Source organism: Ursus arctos, unplaced genomic scaffold (assembly GCF_023065955.2).
Source record: "Ursus arctos isolate Adak ecotype North America unplaced genomic scaffold, UrsArc2.0 scaffold_33, whole genome shotgun sequence".
Classification (NCBI taxonomy): domain Eukaryota; kingdom Metazoa; phylum Chordata; class Mammalia; order Carnivora; family Ursidae; genus Ursus; species Ursus arctos.
The window spans coordinates 20,282,484-20,306,759 of NW_026623019.1; the positions used below are offsets into that span (position 1 = coordinate 20,282,484).

Consider the following 24,276-nt stretch of genomic DNA (forward strand, 5'->3'; position numbering starts at 1 on the left):
AGGAAAAAAAAAAAAAAGAGCCGGCATTAAATTAGAGAGGCCATGGAAAATTGTAAGAAAGAACTCGAAAAGGTTATAGAGCTGAGCATGCTAGAATGGATCAATTATATACAACTGGAAAACCTACCAGCTGGTCATTTTCCTTAAGAGGGCCTGGAGAGCACTGCATTTATTAAAGCAATAAGGAATGAACTGGGGAGGAATACACCAGCATCGCTGCAATACTCAGTAATGCCTGTCTTCTATGAGCTGAATTAGTAGCTGTTACAGAACTGAATTTCCTAGAAACAATGGGGATGATAGGATGTTGGAATAGCATGGTTAGCAAAGTATGAATGGCAGCCAAGAGCGATCTGACTTAAAATGGTCTATAGAGATAACTTGAAGTATATGGTATTTCTAGAGGCAAGATCAATAAGCAAACAACTGCCTATGGTACTACCAAATCAATCAATCTATCTATCCATCTCCAAAAAAATCAGGAATAGATGAGTAGAAGGCAGAGGTAATCCCCTTCCCCAATGGAAAGTCATGAATGTTGCCCAGTTCCAGACTGGAGTCAACTCCCAGACACAGAACCCATTGACCGAGAGAGGATTCAAGTCCAGATGATGAAGGTCTCTATGGCACCACAAGAATTATATACACAAATGTGTGTGTTATCCTTGTGCAGGGGTCATGCTAATCTTCTCTGTATCTTTCCAATTTTGTATATGTGCTGCCGAAGCAAACTTTAGCAATTATATACAACCGTGATGCCTCCATCCTTCCTCAGGAGGACCTATAGTCACTTACTTGGATAACTGTACACTGGGAAAAGGGGAATCCCCAGCTCTTTCAAGGCCTGGTAGATATAGGGTCCAAGTTTAACCTGATACCAGGAGATTCAGAGTGCAACCTTGGTCACCTCACCATTAGAGTTGAGGGAATAAGGGGTTCGGTTAATAAAGGTAATAAATGGAGTTCACAATAGGGGCTACTGTCTCTATGGACCCCTTGGTTGTCATTTCCCTGGTCCCCAAATGTATAATTCAAGTACACATATTTAGCAGTTGGCAGAAATTTAAGATTGGTTCCTTGACCTATAGATTATGAATGGTTATAGTAAAAAAGTCAAGTAGTAACCTCTGAAATTATCCCCAACCACCCCAGAAATTAGAGTAAACACAAATATCACAGCACAGCACAATAACAAGATCAGTGCTACACTCAAAGACTTAAAAACAAGTAGAGATGATGTTTTCCACCATATTCCCATTTCATCCACCAAAATAGCTGCTACAAAAACTGGTTGGATCCACTGTACCAAATGTGGTATCTTTATTAGAGAAGATTAACACAGGTACAGTGTGTGGATATTGTACTAGCAAACAAAACCCATGAAAAAAAGGAAAATGAGAGCAGTTTATATGCACATGGGATATACATATCCCATTGTTATGCTAATTTTCACGATCTCCGGCACACAATAGATTGAAGGGGCCTGGATTATGTAGGAAAGGAAAACCTTTCCCTTCTACTTATCTGAGGTTCATTGGCTGGGGCCCTATGAATTAGGCTGACAAAAGATGGATTAACAACAGAAAAACAAACAGAACTTTATTACCATGTGCACTGCACAAGCACTTGGGAGAACTCAGAGATGAGTAACTCACAGGGGTGTTTAGAGCACTGGTTTGTATAACGTCTTAACAAAACAGCAATATATTTTTAGAGACATGACAAGACAAAGGCAAGGGACTTTAAGTTCTAGGGGCAGCATTCCGTGGGAAGGTAAAAATATGGGGAAACTAATGTTACATAAGGGCTAGTTGTGAGGTTTGTTATATAGATTCCTTTGGTATCCTCTCTGGGCTGATAAGTACCTGGGTATCTCTGGTGATTAACTTCTATACTTCCTGGTAGAGATGGAAAGGGGGACACTTTTATAAATTTATATCCTGCCTTTAAGTAAATTGGGGGAGGGCAAAGAGCTTTCCTTGTATTTACTTCTTCTCAATTGCCTTCAATCAAAATAAGCCTATGCCAAAGTGGCATATTTTGAGGTGGCATATGTTGCTAACCTTCAACTGTCTGGATATTTTGGGGGGAATTAATATCATATTAATTGAAATTGATGATCAAAAAGTAGCAAATACTATAGGTGCCTTAGAAATGCACATGCAAGGGGCCCCTGGGAGGTTAGTTGGTTAAGTGTCCGATCCTTGATTTCAGCTCAGGTCATGATCTTGGGGTCATGAGATCAAGCCCCACACTGAGCTCTGTGCTGGGTGTGGAGTCTGCTTGAGATTCTCTCTTTCCCTCTCCTTCTGCCCCTCCCCTGCTTCCATGCATGAACTGTTCTCTCAGGAAAAGAAAGGAAAGGAAAGGAAAGGAAAGGAAAGGAAAGGAAAGGAAAGGAAAGGAAAGGAAAGGAAAGAGGGAAGGGAAGGGAAGGGGAGGGAGAATGAAAGAGAAAGAAAGAAGGAAGGAAGGAAAGAAAGGAAGGAAGAAGGAAGGAAGGAAGGAAGGAAGGAAGGAAGGAAGGAAGGAAGGAAGGAAGGAAAAAGAAAAAAGAAAAGAAAAGAAAGGAAAAAGGAAAGAAAAGAAAAGAAAAGAGCACATGCAATCCAGAGAGTGGGGAAATACTAATGTTCCCTACCACAAAGAATGAATCCCAACCTTTGATGGGTTTTATAGGCAGCATATTCCTTTAGGAATACAGAAACTACCAATTCACCATGTTGATTTGAAGGCTATTAGTTTCAGTTAAGGTCCAGAAAAAGAAAGTTCTCTGTAGTACTTCAGGTTTTGGTTCTGAAGTGCTGACATTTGATCTCTATGGCTCAGCAGACTCCATGATACTAGACAGACCATGGTAGAGAAAGACATTGTACAGGACTTTGGCAAGGCCTTATAGGATGGTCACAGCAGAAACTCTTATAATTTGGAAGCAAAGTCATACCACAGGTAGCAAAATACTATACTCCATTCAAAAAACATGTCTTGGTATAATACTAGATCCTTTTAGAAACTGCACATCTTCCTTTGGGAATTAAATGACTGTATGGCCAGAACTACTCATCATAAATTGAACACTTTCAGACCTACCAAATCATCACACTGGGCAGTCCTAGCAGCAATCATTAATAAAGTGGGTGTGGTACACCCAGAATCAGGTTCAAGATGGTCCAGAGGGCACAAACAAGGTGCATGAACAGCTTGCTCAGAACCCATGTTTGGCTGGTGTCTTTGTCTCAATTCACACTTTGGTCACATGGGCATTTTCTATGACTAACTGATGGGAGAGGAAATATGCAAGCTTGATTCACAGATGGGTCAGTTTAGTAAGTGAGTGCAAGCAAAAAATGAAGTATTGTTGTACCAGGTCACCTTTCAGGGGAATCCCTGAAAGAATGTCATGGGGAAAGCCTTCTATTGGGCAGAGCTTCAGACATTGCAAGGGATGGTGCACTTGGAATGCAGAGATAGTAGGCAAAGGGAAGAGTATCTGTAGACTCACAAGTAGGCAGAAATGGCTTATCTGGTTGGTCAATGTCTTGGAAAGAACTAGATCAAAGACTGGAAACAGGAAGTCTGGGGAAGTGTCAGGTAAAGGGATCTTTGAGAGTAAGCACAAAGTATGACGATCTTTGTATCACACATTAATGTTGAGCAGAGAGCATCCACTTCAGAAGAGACATGAAACCACTTCATGGACAAGATGACTCAGTGGGTGGACGTCCTCTAACTTTTGTCCTTGACCAGCACAGTGCTCGCATTATGAACTCACAAAGACAGCAGCCACAGTGGCAGCGTTAGAGGCTATTTGTGATTCAGATAGCATGACCTCCCTCAATAATGCTAATCTAACTCCTGCCCTTTGCAGTATCCCACCCACCAGCAGAAGAGAACAAAACTGAGACCTCAGAAGAGTACCACTGCTCAAGAAAACCCAGCGGCCACTTGTAGCAGGTTGACGTTATTAAACTCCTTCTCCACCCTGCCCCCCAGGAGTGGCAGCCATTCACCACTGACCAGAATTAAGGCATTTTCCAGGTTTGCCTTTTGGGTCCACTTGCTCTTAGCTAGCACCACTATCCAAGGGCTGGTAGAGCGTCTGATCTACCAACACATCACAGACAGACACATTCTACCTAAGAAGGTGCAGCAGCAGACACTATAGTTTGTTCTTGTAAGTTTCCCCCAGAATATAACCAACCAGAATCCTGAAGAAGCTGTGCTTAGAAGGCATGAACTTAACACAGGTAGCAAGTGATGAGAAGTGCAAGCAGTTGATAGCAATGAATGCTGTGGTCCCCCATGCAGATGTCTTCTATTAGCAGTATACATGTGAACATTGGTTTATCACAACTCATGGCTGCTCCCATCTCCAGAGAATTGTCTTTGTCCAAACAGGAGCATCCAAACATTAGTGGGATTAATGACATAGATAGGACATCCCTAAATTGTACCAAGAGCATAAACATTTGGCAGACATACATGATTCCTCAAAATATTTGCAAACTTATGTGTGAAGACGCTTGTCGGCAAAGATCAATTCATCAGAAATATAAGTATATATCACCGAGTGCTCATAACTTCAAGGAAATGACATATCTCAGAGATTGTAACTGTTTTCCCTGTTGTGTAAATGCTGGTACACACCTAAACAGCTATACATCTTCCATTTGTCCTTTAATGGATGGTAGCATTCTGATCTTCTCTTCTTTGTTGAGTGATGCCTTGTTGCCACCTGTTACTGCATTTCCAGATAATAACAACTTATAAAAAAAAAAAGTGAAAAGAAAAGCATAAAAGCAAGTATCAATGGTGGAGTGGAAACGTGCTTCTGAAAGTTGCAGCGTACCACATCAGAGGGCTCATCAGAACACAAGAGCTGGGTAGAGTGTTGAACGCCAGCCATTAATAGCTTTTATGTCAAATAAAATCTTCCAATGGAAGATTCTGAGGTGACAGAATATTCTGATTAAAGATGACTGGGAGACATGAAAAAAATCAATAGTGCTTATAAAAGATGGTTACTTTCAGCAGCACACACATTAAGGAGTCAGTAAGGGAGAGCTCAGACAGTAGAGAACCGGGAATTTAATAAAATTAATGTACCTATTTCCTTAGGAGAGTTCTTCTAGGAAAGGTGAGGAAATTGTAGTGTTCTTCCTGAATCATTACAGCTAGCAGTTTATAAATATTCTATTTGTCCAATCTGGGCCCATCCTAATGTCCTTCTGTTCCCAGGATAAATGACATAGTCCCCAGTTAATACTAATTGCAAAATCACTGCACGGGAAAATGGTCTCAGTGATGGCAGAGAGAACTGACTCAGCACCTGTGGCTTTGGTTTACCTGGAGAAGGCTGGTGACAGGCGCACATGTTTCTTCCTACAGGCTCCTGAGCCCCAGCAGAATTCTTCTCTCTCCCTGTCTGCCTCCCACCCACCCTCCTTTTTTTTGTCCTAGACACATACACACTCACACGCACAATGTTATAATCCGATGTTTTTCATTTAAAAGACATGCATCAATGTCTAAGTAGAATTACTTACGCCGTACTCTGGCTTTAACTTGTGCCTCTGAATCAGTCCGATGCCAATAAACCTAATCCACAGTCATGACCCCAAGTTTCTAGCAACTGGACTCCCTACGCTAACACTACTGCAGTTCTCTTACAGCCGAAGATCCATGTTGGGTGGTTGGCAAAACAAAGTGGCCCTTGGAGAGAAAGGGGAGACAGCTCTAAGGAATTCTGTCGTGCAGAGTCAGATTGCTGTGTCATTTTGGTGAGAAAAGCGGCAAACCAGAGAGTGAGGACAGAGACTTAGCTAATTTGAGAGGTCTGGTATGGTGTCTGGAGAGAAAACAGGAGGCTGACTTTAATAAACACTTTCCATGCCTTGTGCCAGTCACTTTACAATACGTAGGTTTTGGTTTTCATATTGTCTAAAAGAGACTACAGCTCAGAGAGGTTAAGGAACTTGTCCAAAACTTGCAGCTAGTAAGTGGCATATCCCTGGTTCAGTTCCAGAACTGTCCTTCTGTAACATCAGGCTGCATAAGGAGAAGTCTCACAGGGAGGGAATGCCGTGTATCACACACCAATGGTTCCACCAGATAATTAAGACAAGACGAAAAAGTGCAAATGGACCTATCCCCTATCATCTTCCGTCACAGTGAGCTGGGTTGTGGGCCTGGAGGGAAAGTGCAGAGGATGGGACAAGCTTGCTCTGTGCTATGGCTGCCAAAGGAAAGACCCCTGTGAAGAAAAGACTATTAACAATCTCAGCTCCATTAAATTTAAAGCAGCTGCTAACAGTAGGGGCCTTTACATTGTCAATTATATGAATTTTCCTATTACTATGTCATACCAAAGAGCAATTATAGTACATTCATCAAACACTGCTTCCGCTTCTCTGGTTCTGTCCATTAATGCCACAGTGGCAGGCCGCAGAAATCCTCGAAGACAAATCTAACATGCAGACTTTAATTGTTTCAAGGATTTGTGGTCAGACACAACACTAGGTGAGTAGTAGGGGGTCAATTACACAATTAGATAGTGATAGGCAAAGACCAGCTGAACTCACACGACGCAACAAATGTTTATATATCCGTTCACTTTGCAAAGTGCTTTGACACCTACCATTTCACTTCCAGTTTGCTTCTCTCCCATTAACTGGTCTGGGAGCTATTTAATTATTCTGCCTCTTTTATAGTTGAAGAAATGGAGACCAGAGAGTCTCTACTGAGTTGGAGCCGGAGGATTCGTGCACAGCTCCACCCCCATTGAAGAAGCGGAGGAGCAGTGACTAGTCATACCTCATCGTGTGCCATTATGAAAACAAAGGAATAAAATGGGGAATATGGTCCTACAAAAAGAGACGAAAGAAGTGAGCAAGAGGAAACAGAGGGAAAGGAGACAGGAAAAGGCTCCTGATTGAGTTACCTTTAAATCATTCCCGCTCAGGGTATGGTGTGTGCTATGCTAGCCCCACAAAGACGGAAAGACAAACTGCCAGAAAGAGAGGGGGGTGGGGAGGAGGGAAAGACAATGAGTTCTTTGTAGTAAGAACTGATTGCAGAGAAAGCCTACTGACTCTCAAAAGGCAGGTCTCCCATGGTCTCAACATCAACAGTTTTTGTTTGTTTGTTTGTACATAAATCTGATGTGTCACATCGTGTAAGTTTAAGGTGTACGGTGTGTTACTTTGCCACATTTATATACTGTAATATGGTTGCCAATGTAGTGATACTTATCACATTCCATAATTATAGTATAGTATTATTGTCTAGGTCATTATACTGTCCACTAGACCTCTGTGGCTTACTTACTACTCATTACTAGTTTATACCTTTAAACACCACCACTCTTATCCCCCCATCCCCTGATAACCAACATTCTACTCTCTGCTTTATACACGTTTAACTTTTTTAGATTCTACATATAGGTGATACCACATGGTACTTGTCTTTCTCTGTCTCACTTGTCTCGCTTAGCATAATGTGCTCAATAGTTTAGAAATCACCAGAGAAACGACCTCTGCACAAGATGATTCCTTTCAGTTCTCTGCAATGAAGTGCTCCTGGAGCATCCAAATTCCAATTCCTTTCTCTACACTTGATAGACACTGACATCAACAAGAAATGTTTTCTGCCCTTGGGAAATCTGCCATTCCTGGAAATGACCAAACATTGGCAAATGATTCAATATGGCGTTTTAAACGACAAGGTGAGCTCAGGTTGCCATGGGAGCATGAAGGAGGAAGAGCATCTAGGTAAGCCTGGAGGAGTTCTCCCAGAGCTGTCTCACACGATAGGTAAGAGCTGATTGGGGTTTTTAAAGAGTAGGAAGGACTTTCCAAAGAAGAAATGGCATAAGGTACAGATTCTGCTCTACCACTTGGCCAAGCACATTATGGAAGGAGACAGGTATAAGCCAGTTTTTGTGAAAGGATGCGGCTCATCAGACCCCATATGCCTCCAGCAATAGGAAGCTTTGGTGTGGTGGTCAGAGTGCCCAGCACAGAGGATTGTGATGCATCGAACACTTCTCAGACCCTGTGTCCTTTACTCTGGCTCCCCTTATTCTCCCCATATTCTCTCCTCTCTGCAGCTGCCCTAGTTTTCCCACTGCTCCCTCAGGTTCCTGGAGACACAATGACCCTCTGACTACTTGGGACAACGTGTGAAGAAATCCAGTATTCTCTTAATTCAAATGGGATAATCATTCCCAAGGAATTAAGGATAAAAACAAACCCTAAAATTAAAAAAAAAAAAATGACCGGCCTTAGGATTATAAAGCTGATTTATCAGGTTATCTATTACTGTATCACAAGCTACTGCAAAACTTAAATTACCCCAAATCACTTGAAGCAACCAGTTCATTTGCTTATAATTGTAGGAGTCAGAAATTCAGAATGAGCTTGGTTGGGTGGTTGGTCTCTGATCCCCATGGCGTTAGCTTGTGCCTGGGACTGAAGGATCCCCTTTCAAGATGGCCTCTGTACTGTACCTTGGAAACTTCAGGATTCCTTGACATCCTGCCCCTCCCTCCCTCTCCTGCTCTCTTTCCCTCTCCTTTCCCTCAGTCTTTCTCCATGATATCTTGTTCTCTGGGATTCATTCATGGGACCAGGGCTTCTTACAAAGTGATTGTTTCAAGATAGTCTCCCTTCCTACCTGGCAGCTGGCTTCCAAGAGAGAAGCATAGAAGCTGCCAGACCTCTTGTAAACATCTAACACTTGAATGATATCTTTTTGCCATATGCCATCGGTCAAAGCTGTCACACACCATCCCAGATTCAAGGAGAGGATAAATAGATCTCTCCTCTCAATGGAAGGAGTGTCAAAGGATTTATGTCCATCCTTAATCTATCACAGTAACTCAGTAGAGGTTTGGCCAAAATTTAGCTTCATTAAACTGTGCCACATTTGGAGCAGTCATCCCCTGGATTGTTATTTCTCGTCATGATGAAGGAAAAAAGCAAAAACAAAAACAAAGCTCATATCCTAAGTTCCTCCTCATAAGTAGATGCCATGCTTGTGACACTCTATGGTGGTCCCCATAGAAAAAACAAGGAGACAGGGTGCCAATTGCAAAGGAATTCACCCACACTATCCAAACCCGCTTGGCCCATTTGGACCTCCTGTAGCAGATGGAATATAGAGAGTGGACCACTGTGAGACCCACACTATTCTCCCCCCACATGCCTATAAATAATTGCTAGAACTTTGTCATGATATTAACCTCCTCAGTGAGCCAGAATGTGTAATATTAAATTCAAAACCTGCTCTCTGGCAGGTTAAGAGTTACTGGCAGAAAAATCCAAGACCTAATTTCCAGTATGTCTTTATAAGGAATTCACCATTAGAACCATTCTGAACATTATGAATAATGTGATTAGAGGGAAGCAGTATTTAAACCTTTAAAGAAAACCCTTCAGTATGTTGCCATCATAAGTAATTGATGGAGGTGAGACCAGAGCCCTGGCCATCTGACCGACCATCTGACTCCAAAGCCCATCTTTCTACTATCTGTACTGAGCTTCCTAATGCAATTAAAAAAAAAAAAAAAAACCTCAATAGGACAGGGACGAAAAATGCCATCCTTGCAGAGAAAGGACAGAAGCTGCCACTGTCTCCAAATCCTTTTTAGTTCCCAAAAGCGGCCATGACAGGTGAGCAGACAGGGCGCCTCTTGGGAGCTGCTAACGAACACAGGGACAGGAGATGATAGGGAGGATTAAAGAGGAGGCAAGCTGTAATATCAGCAGTTGTCTCCCGTGTCTGGCTACAGCTCCGCGGCACTTAGGAAGGCCCCAGGCAAACGTTCCGAGGAGGAAACTCGTCTTCGAGAATTCAACTTTTCCTTCCCTATGCTCACTCTGGAGCTCTGGCGCTTATCTGCTCCCCCACCCAAGCACTGTCACCACAGCCTCTTGAAAGTCTAGATGCCCAGCAACCTCATGCTCCTCCCGCCTCCACCAAGACATCACTGCTGCTTCCCACCTCAGTACAAAGAGGCTCGTAGGAATGACCACAATGTCTGCCATTTGCACTCACGTTGAGGGCTTACCAGTGTGGCTTTCTCTTCAGGAAATACTGGCATTTCCAGGCTACTTCTTCTCTCTTCACTGGCACCCCCTAAACCAAGTAACGGAGGCAGCAGCCATTAGGACATTAATCAATCCCAAGAGATGCTCTATTTAATCAAAACAGGTTTTAATCAAAAGATCTACAGGGAGGAAAAAAAGAGAGACTCAATAAATAACTTCATTGCTTTACTTAGTAAACAATTTCTGAGAATAAGTCAAATTTTACTATGTCTTCACAAGGCTATGGTAATTAATTGTGAGAACTCTTCCACGCACTACGAATCACTTTCCTAGGTAGGGATGATATTTTAAAAAATTCTATAATGTTTTATGCTATTCAATCTATAAAATTTACATAAAAGGTGAATAAGAATGAAGGTGGGGCTAGGACCAGGTCATCTGATCCAAATCCCATGATCTTTCTATTTTCTTCGCAAATTTCCCTATTGCTTTAGCTCTGAGCTGTCTCTATGGTAACAAAAGGAACTTTTCCAGTCCTTTTTATAGTTTACCAAGAACTTTCACACATATGCTTTCATATGCTTAAAGGTAACGGGGATCCATTAAAGGATTCTACATTGTTTCAACCAGGTTAAACGGCAATAAAGAGAACCCCCAAATCCTAGAGGGTGTAACCCAGTGAAAGTTGATTTTCACACACATCCAAGTCCAAAGAGGGTTCAACAGACAGACCTCTTTTTCATAATCCTTTGGGGACACAGGCTGAGAGAGCACCGTCTTGCACATAGTGTTACAGGCTCTTACACAATCAGAAGGAAGACGCTGACCTGCACACTGGCTCTAAAGCGCCCACCTGAAGTGACACAGGTCTCCTCCACTTACATTTTATTGGCTAAAGCAAGTTGCATAAATTCTGCCTAAGTTCACAGGGGAGGGGGAACTACTAACTTACCACGTGTATGGAAGGAAAAGAGATGGAACATGTGTGAACAATCAAAACTACCACCACAAACTCAAAAGAGAAATAAGCATGAGTGAAGGTTATCTTAAACAGTAGATAATTTAATAGCTCAGTTATAATTCATTCAATACTCATCTGTAGTCTGTGGGTAGATACCAATAAAAATAAGAGAAAGCCTAGGAGTGAACATAAAAAGAATGAAATCAGGAAAGAAAAACACTTTTCAATAATCCCCCAAATTAGTCACAAGGATAAGATGATACAGCACATGTAAGTATTTGTATATCTCAGATTCCTGGTTTCTAGATTTAAAAAGTACCATCACTAAAACAAACAATCAAGAATATCCATAGCTTCTAGAATACCTCAAAAGAAAATTATTATAACTAATCAACTGCATAAGGGAGGTAGGTGGAGAAAATTATTATGAAAATTGGTTGCAACTTTATTGTATGGCAGTTTATTTATCCTAGGATATTGAAACTGACATTATTTGACTTTCTGTAATTTATATGGAAATTTCTCACATATCATTGCCTCAAATCCACATAACAATCGGCAAAGCGGTTCATCCTTATCTCCATTTCACAGAGGAAGAAACTGAGGCTCTGTAATTTTATATAGTTTGCCCAAGGGCACTCTTATGAAAAGAGTACCAGAGCCCATTCTGAGCCCATTCCTGTCCCATTAACCCAAGAAAGGGTTGAAATGTGGCAATAAGGTCACAGATACTAAATGCTTAAAGCTGAAATTATTTAGTCTTCCATTTCTTAAACTGTGTTCCCTATAAGAGCAGGTATTCTTGGAAATAAAGAGAAAATGGAAATAGGTTTGGGACCTCCTGGTTAAGGAAAAGAAAACATAATTTCCTTACAAGACTTTACTGAACCTGTAAGGTGCTATGAAGCATAGTTAGTTTCCATGAGTGAGAGAGGGGTAGACAGAATAATGGTCCCCCAAGATGCCCACATCCTATCCCAAACCTATGAGTATGTGACATGGCAATAGAGACTTTGCAGAAGTGATTAAATAAAGGGTCCTGAGATAGGAGACTGTCCTGGATCATCCTGGTGGGCCTACTGTCATCATAAGGGCCCTTATATCAGAGAGACTGGAATGTGAGGCTCAGAGAAGATGTGATGATATGATAACAGATGTAGAGGTCAGAGATAAGATGGTCCAAGACACAATCCAAGCAGAAAAAGACAAAGAGATGAATTCTACTCCAGAGCCTCTAGGAGGAAACAGAACCTTGCCAACACCTTGATTTGGGCCCAGTTGATACCCATCTTGAACTTCTGATCCCCACAATTGTAAGAGAATAAATTTGTGTTGTTTAAGCCACTAAATTTGTGGCAGTTTGTTATAGTACCATAGAAAATAAACACAGAAGGATATAGTAAGTCTTTGTTCTTAAACTTATTTGTAATTGAACCTTTTATTCCCCGAAACACCCACCTCAAGAAATAGAGTTTGGGGAACAATGGTATAATTCAGCCCCCTACAATTATCCTGAGATATGGATTACTGATGTTGAGAATTAACTATTTGATCGGGGTGAAAAAATAATAGTAAAATAGAAAAGAGGGCAGTATTTGATATTTAAAGCTCAGTGAGAATAACTCACTTCATGACCCCTTGCTACTAGTTGTGAATGTTTCGTCTCCTCAATAGTACCAGCACCTGCCTCTCTCAGCTACCTGGAGAGAAAAGGCAGCCCTCTTTCCCTATCTCCTCTCTCTTCAACACAGACACTTTTCTTAGGTGCTGCAGGCAAAAACAATTTGAAGCCGGTGATAGCAGAGCTCTTCTTTTTAATGCCCTTTGCCTCAGGCACAAGACTGGATCTTTCCAGACACTAGAAATGTTATGAGCGGACATTCGCCTGCTCTCCCCCTGGCAAAGCCAGAACATACTTTTCAATTGGATCTCAGAAATGCTGATGAATATCAAGAGACCTGACAGGATGCATTTTTTACTTGTGTCTTACTTGGAGCGGCTTGCCCAGGAGAGGAGAAAAGAGTGAGCGCAAGTCTCTCCAACCTCCAACCCTCCCTTGGCCTGCCAGGGCTGAGAGGCAAGGGTGTTGAAAATCCATCCTGCTAATGCAATAGGCTTAATGCTGGTGGGTTTGAAACCAGCAGAACCACAAAATTGGAAACCTTCTGAGTGCAGCATTTCAGGATCATAAAGAAGCATAAATCATCACTAAACTAGTAGAAAACTGGGCCCCCAGCCTTCACAGGTTTCTACAAATCATTTTTACCTCTTACCCAAGAGAAACGCTCATGATGCATTAGATTTGGAGAAAGGAGGAAAAATTCCTGGAGAGCACAACGATGGTTATGTCACTATCATTGAAGGGGCCAGCATGATTGAACTGTTTTGCCAGGACAGTAGCTCCAATCCCCCAAAGGCAACTGCAATACTCCAGTAACTAGAAAATGAAGGTCTGCTCAATAATCTAGAACGATTGTTAATGTGAGTTCCAAAGACATTAAATATGCTTTATTCCAACATGTTCCAGGGCCATTGTTTATTCCATTTTCACAGCCTGCCCTCCTTCAGTCTCATCAACATTTGTTCATTGGGATTGTGGCCAATATCCTATGGGCTGGAAAACAAGCCACAATGAAACAAGCAAGCTGCTGGCAGACTGTTCGATTTTTCTTTATCTAGTTGGAGGGCCTAAGTGATGTACAGATGTCTTCCAAATGAGCTCCACTTCTTTATACAGAAGGCAGGCTACGGCCATAGGCTATTGTTTAATATTTCCAGTTGTCAAGTCACTTCCAATGACCGACAACATTTACCTTGCTACCAGGAAGATGATGGGAGGATCTTTAAGAAATACCCAGTACAAACACCACTCATCCCCCATTCTTTTTGCAATGATTCACTCAGCAAACATCTGATAAGTCTTCCACGTGTGAGGATACAGAATTGACTAACTCCTTGTCTAAAAGGAGCTGAGAGGGTTTTGCATGTAAATATGCATGTAAATATGTGGAATACAGATTGGGTCACAAAGAGCAGAGACATCCATTCTGTCTACATGTCAGCAAAAGTGTCACATTGCAAGAGACATTTGAACTCAGTTTTGAGAAAGTAAGTCAGAATTCAAAAGTTGTGGCTTTTCAGAGCTGGTAGAGGTGTGGAGTGAAATAATACCGTGCCCACTTGGGAAAGGGTGAGAGATTCTGGATAGCTGAACTGTGGGGTGAGGTGGGCAGTTGTCAGAAGATAAGTTGAAGAGACAGGAAGAAACCATATTAGGGAGGGCCTCCTGTGACAAGAAGGACCTTCAGCTTTACGCCACATTAAAGAGGATTAGCAAGTTTACTCAACGCCACTTGGGATAACAGCCTGAGCTGAAATTGAAATAACCGATGTTCTCTTTGTTTATCTAGCTTTTTCACTTCTTGTATCAAGCAGGTACAGGTATCTCAAACAAAGGAGTTATTTTTCAAACAAAGAGAATTTAATAGAGGGCATTATTCACATGGTGATGGGAACCTCAAAAAGCCAACGGAGGCAGTGAGGCAACCTAGACATTAACAACAGCAGAAGATTACTATGAGATGTTACAGGAACCCAGAAGCCAACGATGTCTGGCTGGAACTGGGACCCCTGGGACCATGGTAGCAGGTTCCCCTCCTAGGTCTAGAAGATAGAGTGATGGACACCCTAGCAGGAGCTGGGACCCTAGAGAAGATGCACCTGCTTCGAGATGCCACCAGATAGAGGGAAGAAAGAAGAAATATGCTGGCTTCTTCCTTTTCCTCTGGTTTTCCCCTAGTACTTCCCCTTGGACAAATACATCTAGAAGGCAGCAGACAAGGAAACATGGGAAATGTCTTTACTGTGCACAGAGCAGTGCAGGAAAAGTACAGTGGATGAATATGACAGAAACTGTCTGTGACCTTCACAGTCCACCCCTATTTTGCTTCTCAGGATTCACTGCACTCCTCTGCCCATATTTAGCTCCCACACCATAACCTGTTTCATAGAATATTATCCACAGAATCCACAGAATAACATCCTACCTAAAATGAACATGTTTCTCACCCACTTCCCAAATGGGGAGATGTAAAGGCCCGTCCATCGCCATGTCCATATTGAAGTAAATATCTCCATGTGATATGCAGTCCTCTCCTTCATGCCATCACTAGTCCAATGACCTATGAACTATTTTTCTAAAAGTATCACTACTGACATCTTTGAAAGAAAATAGGAGGGAAAATGAAACAAAAGGAACAACAGGATAATGGATACACAATAAATATGCATAGGTGTTATAGTCTGTAACTGATCGGGAGGCCATAGCTGATAAATTTTAAAACAGCTTTATGGAGGCATAACTGATATACAATAAAGTGCACATATTTAAAGTATACAATTTGATATATATATATATATATATATATATATATATATATATATATTTTTTTTTTTTTTTTTTTTAAAGATTTTATTTGACAGAGAGAGACAGCCAGCGAGAGAGGGAACACAAGCAGGCGGAGTGGGAGAGGAAGAGGCAGGCTCCCAGCGGAGGGGCCTGATGTGGGGCTCGATCCCAGAATGCCAGGATCACGCGCTGAGCCGGAGGCAGACGCTTAAGGACTGCGCCACCCAGGCGCCCCCAATTTGATATATTTTGACATAGGAATATACCATTGAAATAAATTATCACTGCCAAAAGTTTCCTCACCCCCTTTGAAATTCCTCTCTTCTGTTTCTCTCTATTCCTCACCTCCACCCCCCACTCCCGGTCCCAAGAAACCACTGATCTGTCACTATGAATTGCATTTTCTAGAATTTTATATAAATGGAATCATACAGTATTTTATATGGCTTCCTTCCCTCAACAAAGTTATTTTGGTACTCACCCATGTTGTGTGCAGCAATATCCATTCCTTTTTATTGTTGAGTAGTAACGTATATTATATAATATGTATTTATATCTATACACATATAGATATATAGATATAGGTAGGTAAACATAAATAGATATAAATATATAGGTATACCAAAATTTACTATCTATTTATCTGTTAACAGACATTTGGATTATTTGCCATTTGGGGCTATTACAAATAAAATTGCTATGTATATTCATATACATGTTCTCATATGGGCATATATTTCCTTTTCTCTTGAGTAAATATGTAGAAGTGGATCATATATCAGGAATATGTTTAACTGTTTAAGAAAACTGCCAAACTCTTTCCCAAAGTTGTTCTATCTTTCCTAGTTGATATTCCTCAAACATAATGTTACCTTTGCCCTGAGTCATCTCTTTGGTCAGGATTCTTTAACTGGTAGGGTATTCTAAACGTTCCTGAAATGTCTGCATATTTAGCTTTCTGCTATTATTGGGCTACTGTTGTTTCCCATTGACATTTATTATTAGACATGAAATTACTAAGAGACACTCTAGGGAATCCACTAATGTCCAGAATCTAAGAACGAGGCTCTAAGTTTCTACCTAGCCCCATTGTGTAGAAGCAATCCAATTTACCCCTAACAATCAGAGTTAATCACCCAGCCAGAACCAATCACCCTTCCCTGACTATTGTATCAATGTCATGAGGATCCAAAAAGAGCTCCAATCCAATGGAGCAAGTATTGTGTTCCCTGGTGGAAATAATCCTCCTTTGGGAACCAAGACCTGTGAATGGGGATAGAGATAGGAAAACAAAATTCTGTAAATGTACCACTATGTGTAATAATGACAGGGTTTACTCCTACTTATACTTTGGTACCAAGATTGTAAATTCTAGCCATGAGAGAAAAAGTGTCATGTACTGGTCACTAGTTCAAAGCAAATGCTATATGCTGTAGGAGAACAACTTAATCTCACAGAATACTGTCTCTTACCTAGTGCTGACACTGAATCCCCACTGATGTCCACCATTCTATCAGGCTACCTGCTTCTGAAAGCAAAGATACAAGAAGGTGGGATACTATCATGATAAATAAGGTACTAAGTTCATGATAGTAGTACATGCAAAGTATTTTAAGCATGTAAAACAACTATAAAGCAATTAGGGTATTTTCTAGTAGGTACAGATTGCTGCCCTTAACCTATGATGGAAAAAGAGTGAAAAATAATCAAACTGTAACCAGATGGCTAGCTTGACCCCTGGTGATGTAATAGTACCAAGTTAGGGGCTCAGGATTGGCCTTTGTAATGGATTCATTAAGTATTTAGGAATCAGGTAGCCATATAAACTTTAATGAGGGGAACTGCAGATTTTTGCATCCATGCAAAGCTTCTTTTCCCACCATTAGAGGCCAGTTTGTGGAGCAAGCATCAGTGTGGTTAAGAGAAAGACTGACATCTACAGAAACTATCATCATAGCCACCTGCTTTTTACAAGATACCTCTCCATGGATTTCCTTTGAGGTGTATTCACATGGAACATAAATATGCTCACACTATTACATGGAGTCTTTCTACATATCTTCCCCCAAACCTCCTTGTTGATAATCTAATCACGTTTGTTCTGAGTTCCTGCACAACAAGCTCAGTCATTAGCCATTGCTAATATGAAAGTGTAGATCCGTATGTCAGGACACACCTGTTTACAAGAAAACCAGATGTACTGTCTGAAGTTCATCCCACTGATAGAGTTTTCCTTGACAACTCTCTTTAAGGGGCTACCTCAGTAATTTTATAATGCAGCAACACTGATTTTTGGCTGGTTCCAGCAAATTTCAGAGACTCATCTGAAAACCAGCTTCGAATTTTTTTTGTCTTCCACCAACTGGTAATAGATCTGGAAGCAATAAGATACGCTTCTGGTGAGCCGTAAGGATAATACACATCTACTTTCAAAGCAACTTTTTCAGGTGAATAAATAATAAGCTCTTTTGTCAGGGAAGACTACCTTGATCAGATATAATTGTATCTGCTGGTAATGAAACTTTGGGGATATGTTGTGTTCATCTTCTCAAATTCAACTGCATCTGCTCGAATATCCCCTCCACACTCTCAGTGATCTACCATTTAAAATTAATGCCTTAATGCTAACATAATAGACTGGTGAGCCTGTGAGTTTCAACTTGCATGGTAACTCTGCAAGTTATACATGGTTCTGATCCTCAACCTTGATTTTCCTTCTGATATAAAAGAACTCTAAGAATGTTATAGCAGCTCCCTGATTCTCTAGCCGTATCCCTTTGGCTAAGAATTTAAAGCTCTAAGCTTATCATTTTCTTTTTGTAAGCAGTCCAGCACAATCAAAAACAACCATCTCATTTTTGTAGTTAAATGCAATAGCTACTTGTTTTCCCAAAGCCTCGCTTTCAATTGGCACATCATTGCAAACAAACCAGGTTATAATTTAAGTAACTGCAAGGCCACTTGATGAGATAGATTAATGATAGTATCCCATTTTGCACCTGAAAGAAGTTTTGCACTGTGTTCAAGCCAAAAGAAGGAAGCAAACTAAGCTCAGAATTTGGTCTTGAGAGTTTGGTTCCTGGGACCAATCCTGATATTTAAAAATTGTGTCAAGGTCTAACCAGGAAAATATAAATATAAATATAAATAAATATATATATATATATATATATAAATATAAATATAAATCAATTTAAGTATTTCAAATAAAAGAAATTTAATACAGGCAAACCATTGTACATGTGTTGGCAGAGGTAAGAAGCTTAATAGGAGATCATGAAGCAACCCACAGATTAGCAACAGGAGGAAAGCCAGTGTCACCCCACAGGGATAGAGAAAGCAAAAGTGATTTTGCTGAAAAAGTTCTGGAGCAAGCCAGAGGGGGTACAATTCAAAGTTTTAAATAATAGAGACATCTCCATTAAAATGAGGAGGGACAAGGTAGATGCAAATGTATGTTTGATACTGGGAAGAAATTTTGTTGTTGTTGAGAAGTTAGTAGAGATGATCCTTGATATATAGGAGTTCAACAGGGAAAAAGATGAGAAAAGAGTGTACAAACATGTACAAAAGCCCTGTGACATGTATATGAAACTGGAAGAAGGACAAGGGGCCTGGAGCCAATTAAAGAAGATGGGAAAATGGTACACACTGACACTAGAGAATACAAATGACCACGGGGCATATGAAATAGCGTTGTTTTTTGTTTTGTTTTGTTTTAATCCATAGAGCAGTGGGGAGGTCATCAAAGGGTTTTAACCCGGAAAGTAACACATTCAGATTTGCTATGAATAGATGACTCTAGCTATGTCACAGAAAATGCATTGGAAGGGAAGTAGTTACTATGGTAGCTTAGACCACATTGAAGCTGATATAGATGATGAGTAGTGGATATGTTTAAGTGAGTTTTAGAAAAATAAAATGACGGGGCGCCTGGGTGGCACAGCGGTTAAGCGTCTGCCTTCGGCTCAGGGCGTGATCCCGGCGTTATGGGATCGAGCCCCACATCAGACTCTTCTGCTATGAGCCTGCTTCTTCCTCTCCCACTCCCCCTGCTGTGTTCCCTCTCTCGCTGGCTGTCTCTATCTCTGTCGAATAAATAAATAAAATCTTTAAAAAAAAAAAAAGAAAAAGAGAAAAGAAAAATAAAATGACAAGATGCAGTGGTAAATCAGAGGGATTTATCAAAGATGATTCCTACCTCCTGGCTTTGATATGTGAATGGATATTAGATCATTCACTGATAGCATTACTGATAGTATTTGCTTGAAAAAGACCAATTGTGGGTATATTCTTGGACATATTTGGTTTGGGTGACTTTGAGATACTTTAGAGAAAGTGCCAAATAGGCAGATGGATATTTGGGTGTGAAACAATGGAACGGTCTGGGCTAAGAAAATGATATTTGGGATTCATCAACTTAAAGATAGTAATTGTAAGTATGAGCAAGAGTTGGATTGCCTAGAAGAGGGGAGAGAGGAAGAGGGCTAAAAATGGAACTATAGCTCCATCAGCCAACAATAAGGTACAGAGGTTGAACCTAAAACAGAAATAAGAAGAGAATTAATAAGTAAGTAGGAGAAATGCAAAGAAAGTGTTGGATCATAGAATTCAAAGACTGTTTTGAGAAGGAGGATATGTCCAAATCTGCTGAGACGTAAGGAAGAAAAAAAGTGAGAGTGACCATTCAATTTAGTGAAATGGACATTACAGATGACATAAATGAGAGCAATTTTGGTGGAGTCAAGGGTCAAATGCCAAACTGAGGTCAACTGAGAAGCAATTTGAAGAAAGTGGCTGTAGAGGAGAAGACAAGAGAACACAATGTCGGAAGAGAAAAGGGGATTCTTTCTGTTGTTCTTAAAAAATAAAAGAGATAAGCATGGTTAAAAGTTGATGGAAAGTATCCAGTGAAGAGGGAAAGACTTACTATGTAAGTGTGAGCAGTTCTGGAGAAAGCCAGAGGGCTTAGAATTCAAAGTGTTAGGCAGTAGGGACACCTCCATTGTAACGAGTAGGAAGGAGGACAGAAGAGATGAGAACATACATTTGTTTGCAATTGGGAAGATGCTTTGTTGTTTCTGAGGAGATAATAAAATGGTCTTGTAAAGGCTTTTAATTTCTTTGCCAAGTCAAGGTCCTCTTTCTGGAGAGAGAGAAGAATGGCTTAGAGGATGAGAATTTTGGGGAAATGAAGGGAAGCAGAAAGCAGAATGGCAGGACATTCCCATCTTAAGTTTTTAATGACTGTACTAGTTGGCTTCTTAATTGGTCTACCTTGATTTCAAATTAGCAAGTGTTTCCTTGAACTAATATCAGGTTCCTCTGGAAAGATTATTTTGTGTCTCACTGAGGCTTCTTTCCTCATATTCATGCTCTTTCTCTCTCTGTCTCCCTCGCTACCCCCCCAGATGTATGCATGCCTGCACACATGCACACACACACATGCACACACACAATCACCCTATCACACTATCACCCCATTCAATCCTTTGAGAACTTAATGCTATGTGAATATTGCTCTTAAAAATCAATCTACTGCCACAAATTTTACAGCTAAAGTCACAGTGGAATTTAGTTCCCTGCTAACAAGGAACCTAAAAAAACCAATGCTTGACATTTGCTAGATCTGTACAAAGACCTCCCTGGAGTGTTGTTGTCTCTGTTTATCACAACTGAACTCGTAGCAGAAGCACTGCCTTAATCCAAAGCCTGCACAGCCTTTACAAAGCCCCTATTAAATCTACAAAGAAAAAAAGGCAGCCACAAATTCTTCTCTTGCTTTTCCATACATTTCATGTGAGTGCCCAAGAAACCTATGTGAGAGCTGTTTCAACTTCAGTGTGTTACAGAGGAATTGAGATTATACTTAAAAAAAAAAAAAAATGCATGACAGGTAAAGTGCTTAAAAACTAACACCTACATGAGTGAATCTCGGGTTCACATTGATTTGTAGCTTCCAAGTAGGGATTGCAGGTTCAATCATACCAAGATTCTCCTTATCTTAGGCACTAACATTTGCAGAAGTGGCTTCCTTTCTAGAGAACATTACTGGCCATAGAATATTCACCATAACAGTGCAACATGAAAGCGATCTTGGTAGATTTCATTCCTACCATTCAACTTAAGAGAAATCTCCTAAATGTAAAAGGAAGGAGACTGTTTCCTCCTATTTCATCAATTGCTATAAAATTCATGAAGCCCTGTCTGGCTTGGGCCTTCTATCTACTGACAAATGTAATTAAAATTAGACTTGAGAAAAAATAGGAATGGAAATGTCCAAGTATAAGGATGTTGCCACTGAAAATTGGTTTCTAAAAACAGCATTGATTAGAAAGGAAGTGCAGAGAAATGAGAAATCTGTTGCCAATAGTTCATCTCCAATTATATAAAATATTGAGATCAAAGGCTTGTGAGGTTAGAAAGACTTTCATTAAATAATGCAATTAAAAGCTAATAAGTTTAGCATTCCACCTATACACAGAAAGGGTATTTGATGCATTAGCTTTCTATTACTGCTGTAACCAGTGGCTTAAGACAATACAGATTTATTATCTCACAGTTCTTTTTTTTTTAAGATTTTATTTATTTATTTATCTGACATAGAGCGAGAGCAAGAGAGAGAGAGAACAAGATCGGAGTGGGAGGGCAGGAACAGAAGAGGAGAAGCAGACTCTCCACAGTGTACAGAGCCTGATGCAGGGCTTGATCCCAGGATCATGACCTGAGCCGAAGGCAGACACTTAACCTAACCGACTGAGCCACCCAGGCACCCCTCTCACTGTTCTATAGTTAAAAGTCTGACATGAGTTTCTCTGGGCTATAATCAAGGTGTCAGAAGGGCTGTGTTTCTTCTGGAGGTTCTGAGGGAACAATTTGTTTCCCTGCCTTTTCCACCTTCCCACACTCCTTGGCTTGTGGCCCCTCCATCCATCTTCAAAGCCAGCTGCATAGAATCTCTCTATCTCCAGTTCTCTTTCACTAACCTCACTTCTGCCACTTTTAAAGACCATGTGATTATAATCGACCCACCTGAGGCATCCAGGATTATCTCCTGTCTCAAGGTCTTTAAATTAATCACATATGAAAAATCCCCTTTGCCGCAGAAAGCAACATATTCACAGGCTCTGGGGATTAGAATGCTGACAGTTTGAGGGGGGGCATTATTCTTCTTACCACACCAGGGAAAGTGGAAGGGCATATTTTTAAAAGAAACATATTACTTCCAGGCTTCTGTTTTCTAAGCCTATCATGTTCAAAGAGGAGATAAAAGAAATTTTAAGGATTTTTCCCCCATAACTGTGCAGCACATCAGATAATCAGACCACTCATTTTCAGTGACAAGAATGCTAAATAAGGGGGCGCCTGGGTAGCGCAGTCTTTAAGCGTCTGCCTTCGGCTCAGGGCGTGATCCCTGTGTTCCGGGATCGAGTTCCACATCGGGCTCCTCGGCTAGGAGCCTGCTTCTTCCTCTTCCACTCCACTGCTGTGTTCCCTCTCTCGCTGGCTGTCTCTCTGTCACATAAATAAATAAAATCTTTAAAAAAAAAAAAAGAATGCTAAATAAGAACAGGATTCCTTTGGCAGAATGAAAGGAACTCAGAAGACAAGGATTAATGATTGAAAAGCTACCGGGGATGCCCACAGGATGTCATACGTCTCCTTTCCAGGAAATTACAGCAGTAGACAGAGAAGACAGAGGCCATAAAATGGTAATAAAAATGTATTTTAATTAAATTATTCCACAATAAAACTAAAAGGAATCTAAAAACAACGGCTGATTATTATCCTCGTCATGCGTCTTGAATGGCCCACGCGAGGCATTATTTTGAAATGAGAGCTGAGATGGTTACAAACCATTTCACCCTGGTTCTCTCTTCTTCTCTACGTCCCTCTCCCTCTCTCTGTCTCTCTCTCTCTCTGTCTATCTCTCAACCCTCTCACTCTGCTCTCTTTCCTTTCATCCTGCAGGAATTATGACCTGAGTGGAGACTCGGGTGCACCTACTCATAACCTTTGAAAGCACAGGAAGTCAGTGGACTTCACATTGCTGTGAATTAAAATTGGCATCAGGCAACCTGTTGCATTAGCTGCCCTTGTTCTATCTTCAAGAACAGTGTCTGATGCCAAGAGATACTACTGCCAGGAAAGCTGAGTTTCCAAGAAACAATAACTTTCACATTTTTGTCATCATAATTTGAGCCGAAGGAAATAACTTTCATAGTTCCGTCATCATCATCTAGATCTCAATTTGCTTTTTTTGAAAAATCTACAGAACAAAAAAAGCATCCACATTTTTCAAATAAAAACCTGGGGCATGTGGTCTAACAAAGGATGTTTCATTATTTATAAATTTAAATGAAAAGTGTTACAAAGTCATAAAAAATAAATTGCACTTAGCTGCATATTGAATAAATTTACTTTATGGGGGAAAAATGAAATTGTAAGAAATCAAGGCTGTCCTGGAAAACCCAGGATGCATGGTCACCATTATTTACACCAGGTGGTTCAGAATGCTCTTTGGTTGTAAAGCCCACAGTTTATTTTGTGCAGTGTCTGCCAGTGACTCAAAAGCTTCAGGGAAAAAAAAAAAAAAAAAAAGTCTTTTTATTCCATGTGAAATCATGTGAACTGAGTATTTGGCCTGCTTAATTATCCCAAGAGTCTGGTTCAGTAGTTCAGTGTCTGGCCCACTAAATGCTCAATAAATGTAGACTGAATAAATGAACAAATGCATGAACAATTTAAGATTAGCCATACAGAAAGCAGGCCAAGTTTCATTTCTGCCAGGACTGAGTAAAAAAGCTCACAAGATCTATCTGGAGGAACGACTTCTCAGGACATTTAGTCCCATAAGG

The 24,276-nt window shown here is 40.7% G+C and overlaps 1 pseudogene; it reads right to left on the reverse strand.

The window, feature by feature from the left end:
• Positions 1 to 633: 633 nt before the first annotated feature.
• On the reverse strand, positions 634 to 732 carry LOC113269890 (U6 spliceosomal RNA; annotated as a pseudogene).
• Between the last annotated feature and the right edge of the window lie 23,544 nt (positions 733 to 24,276).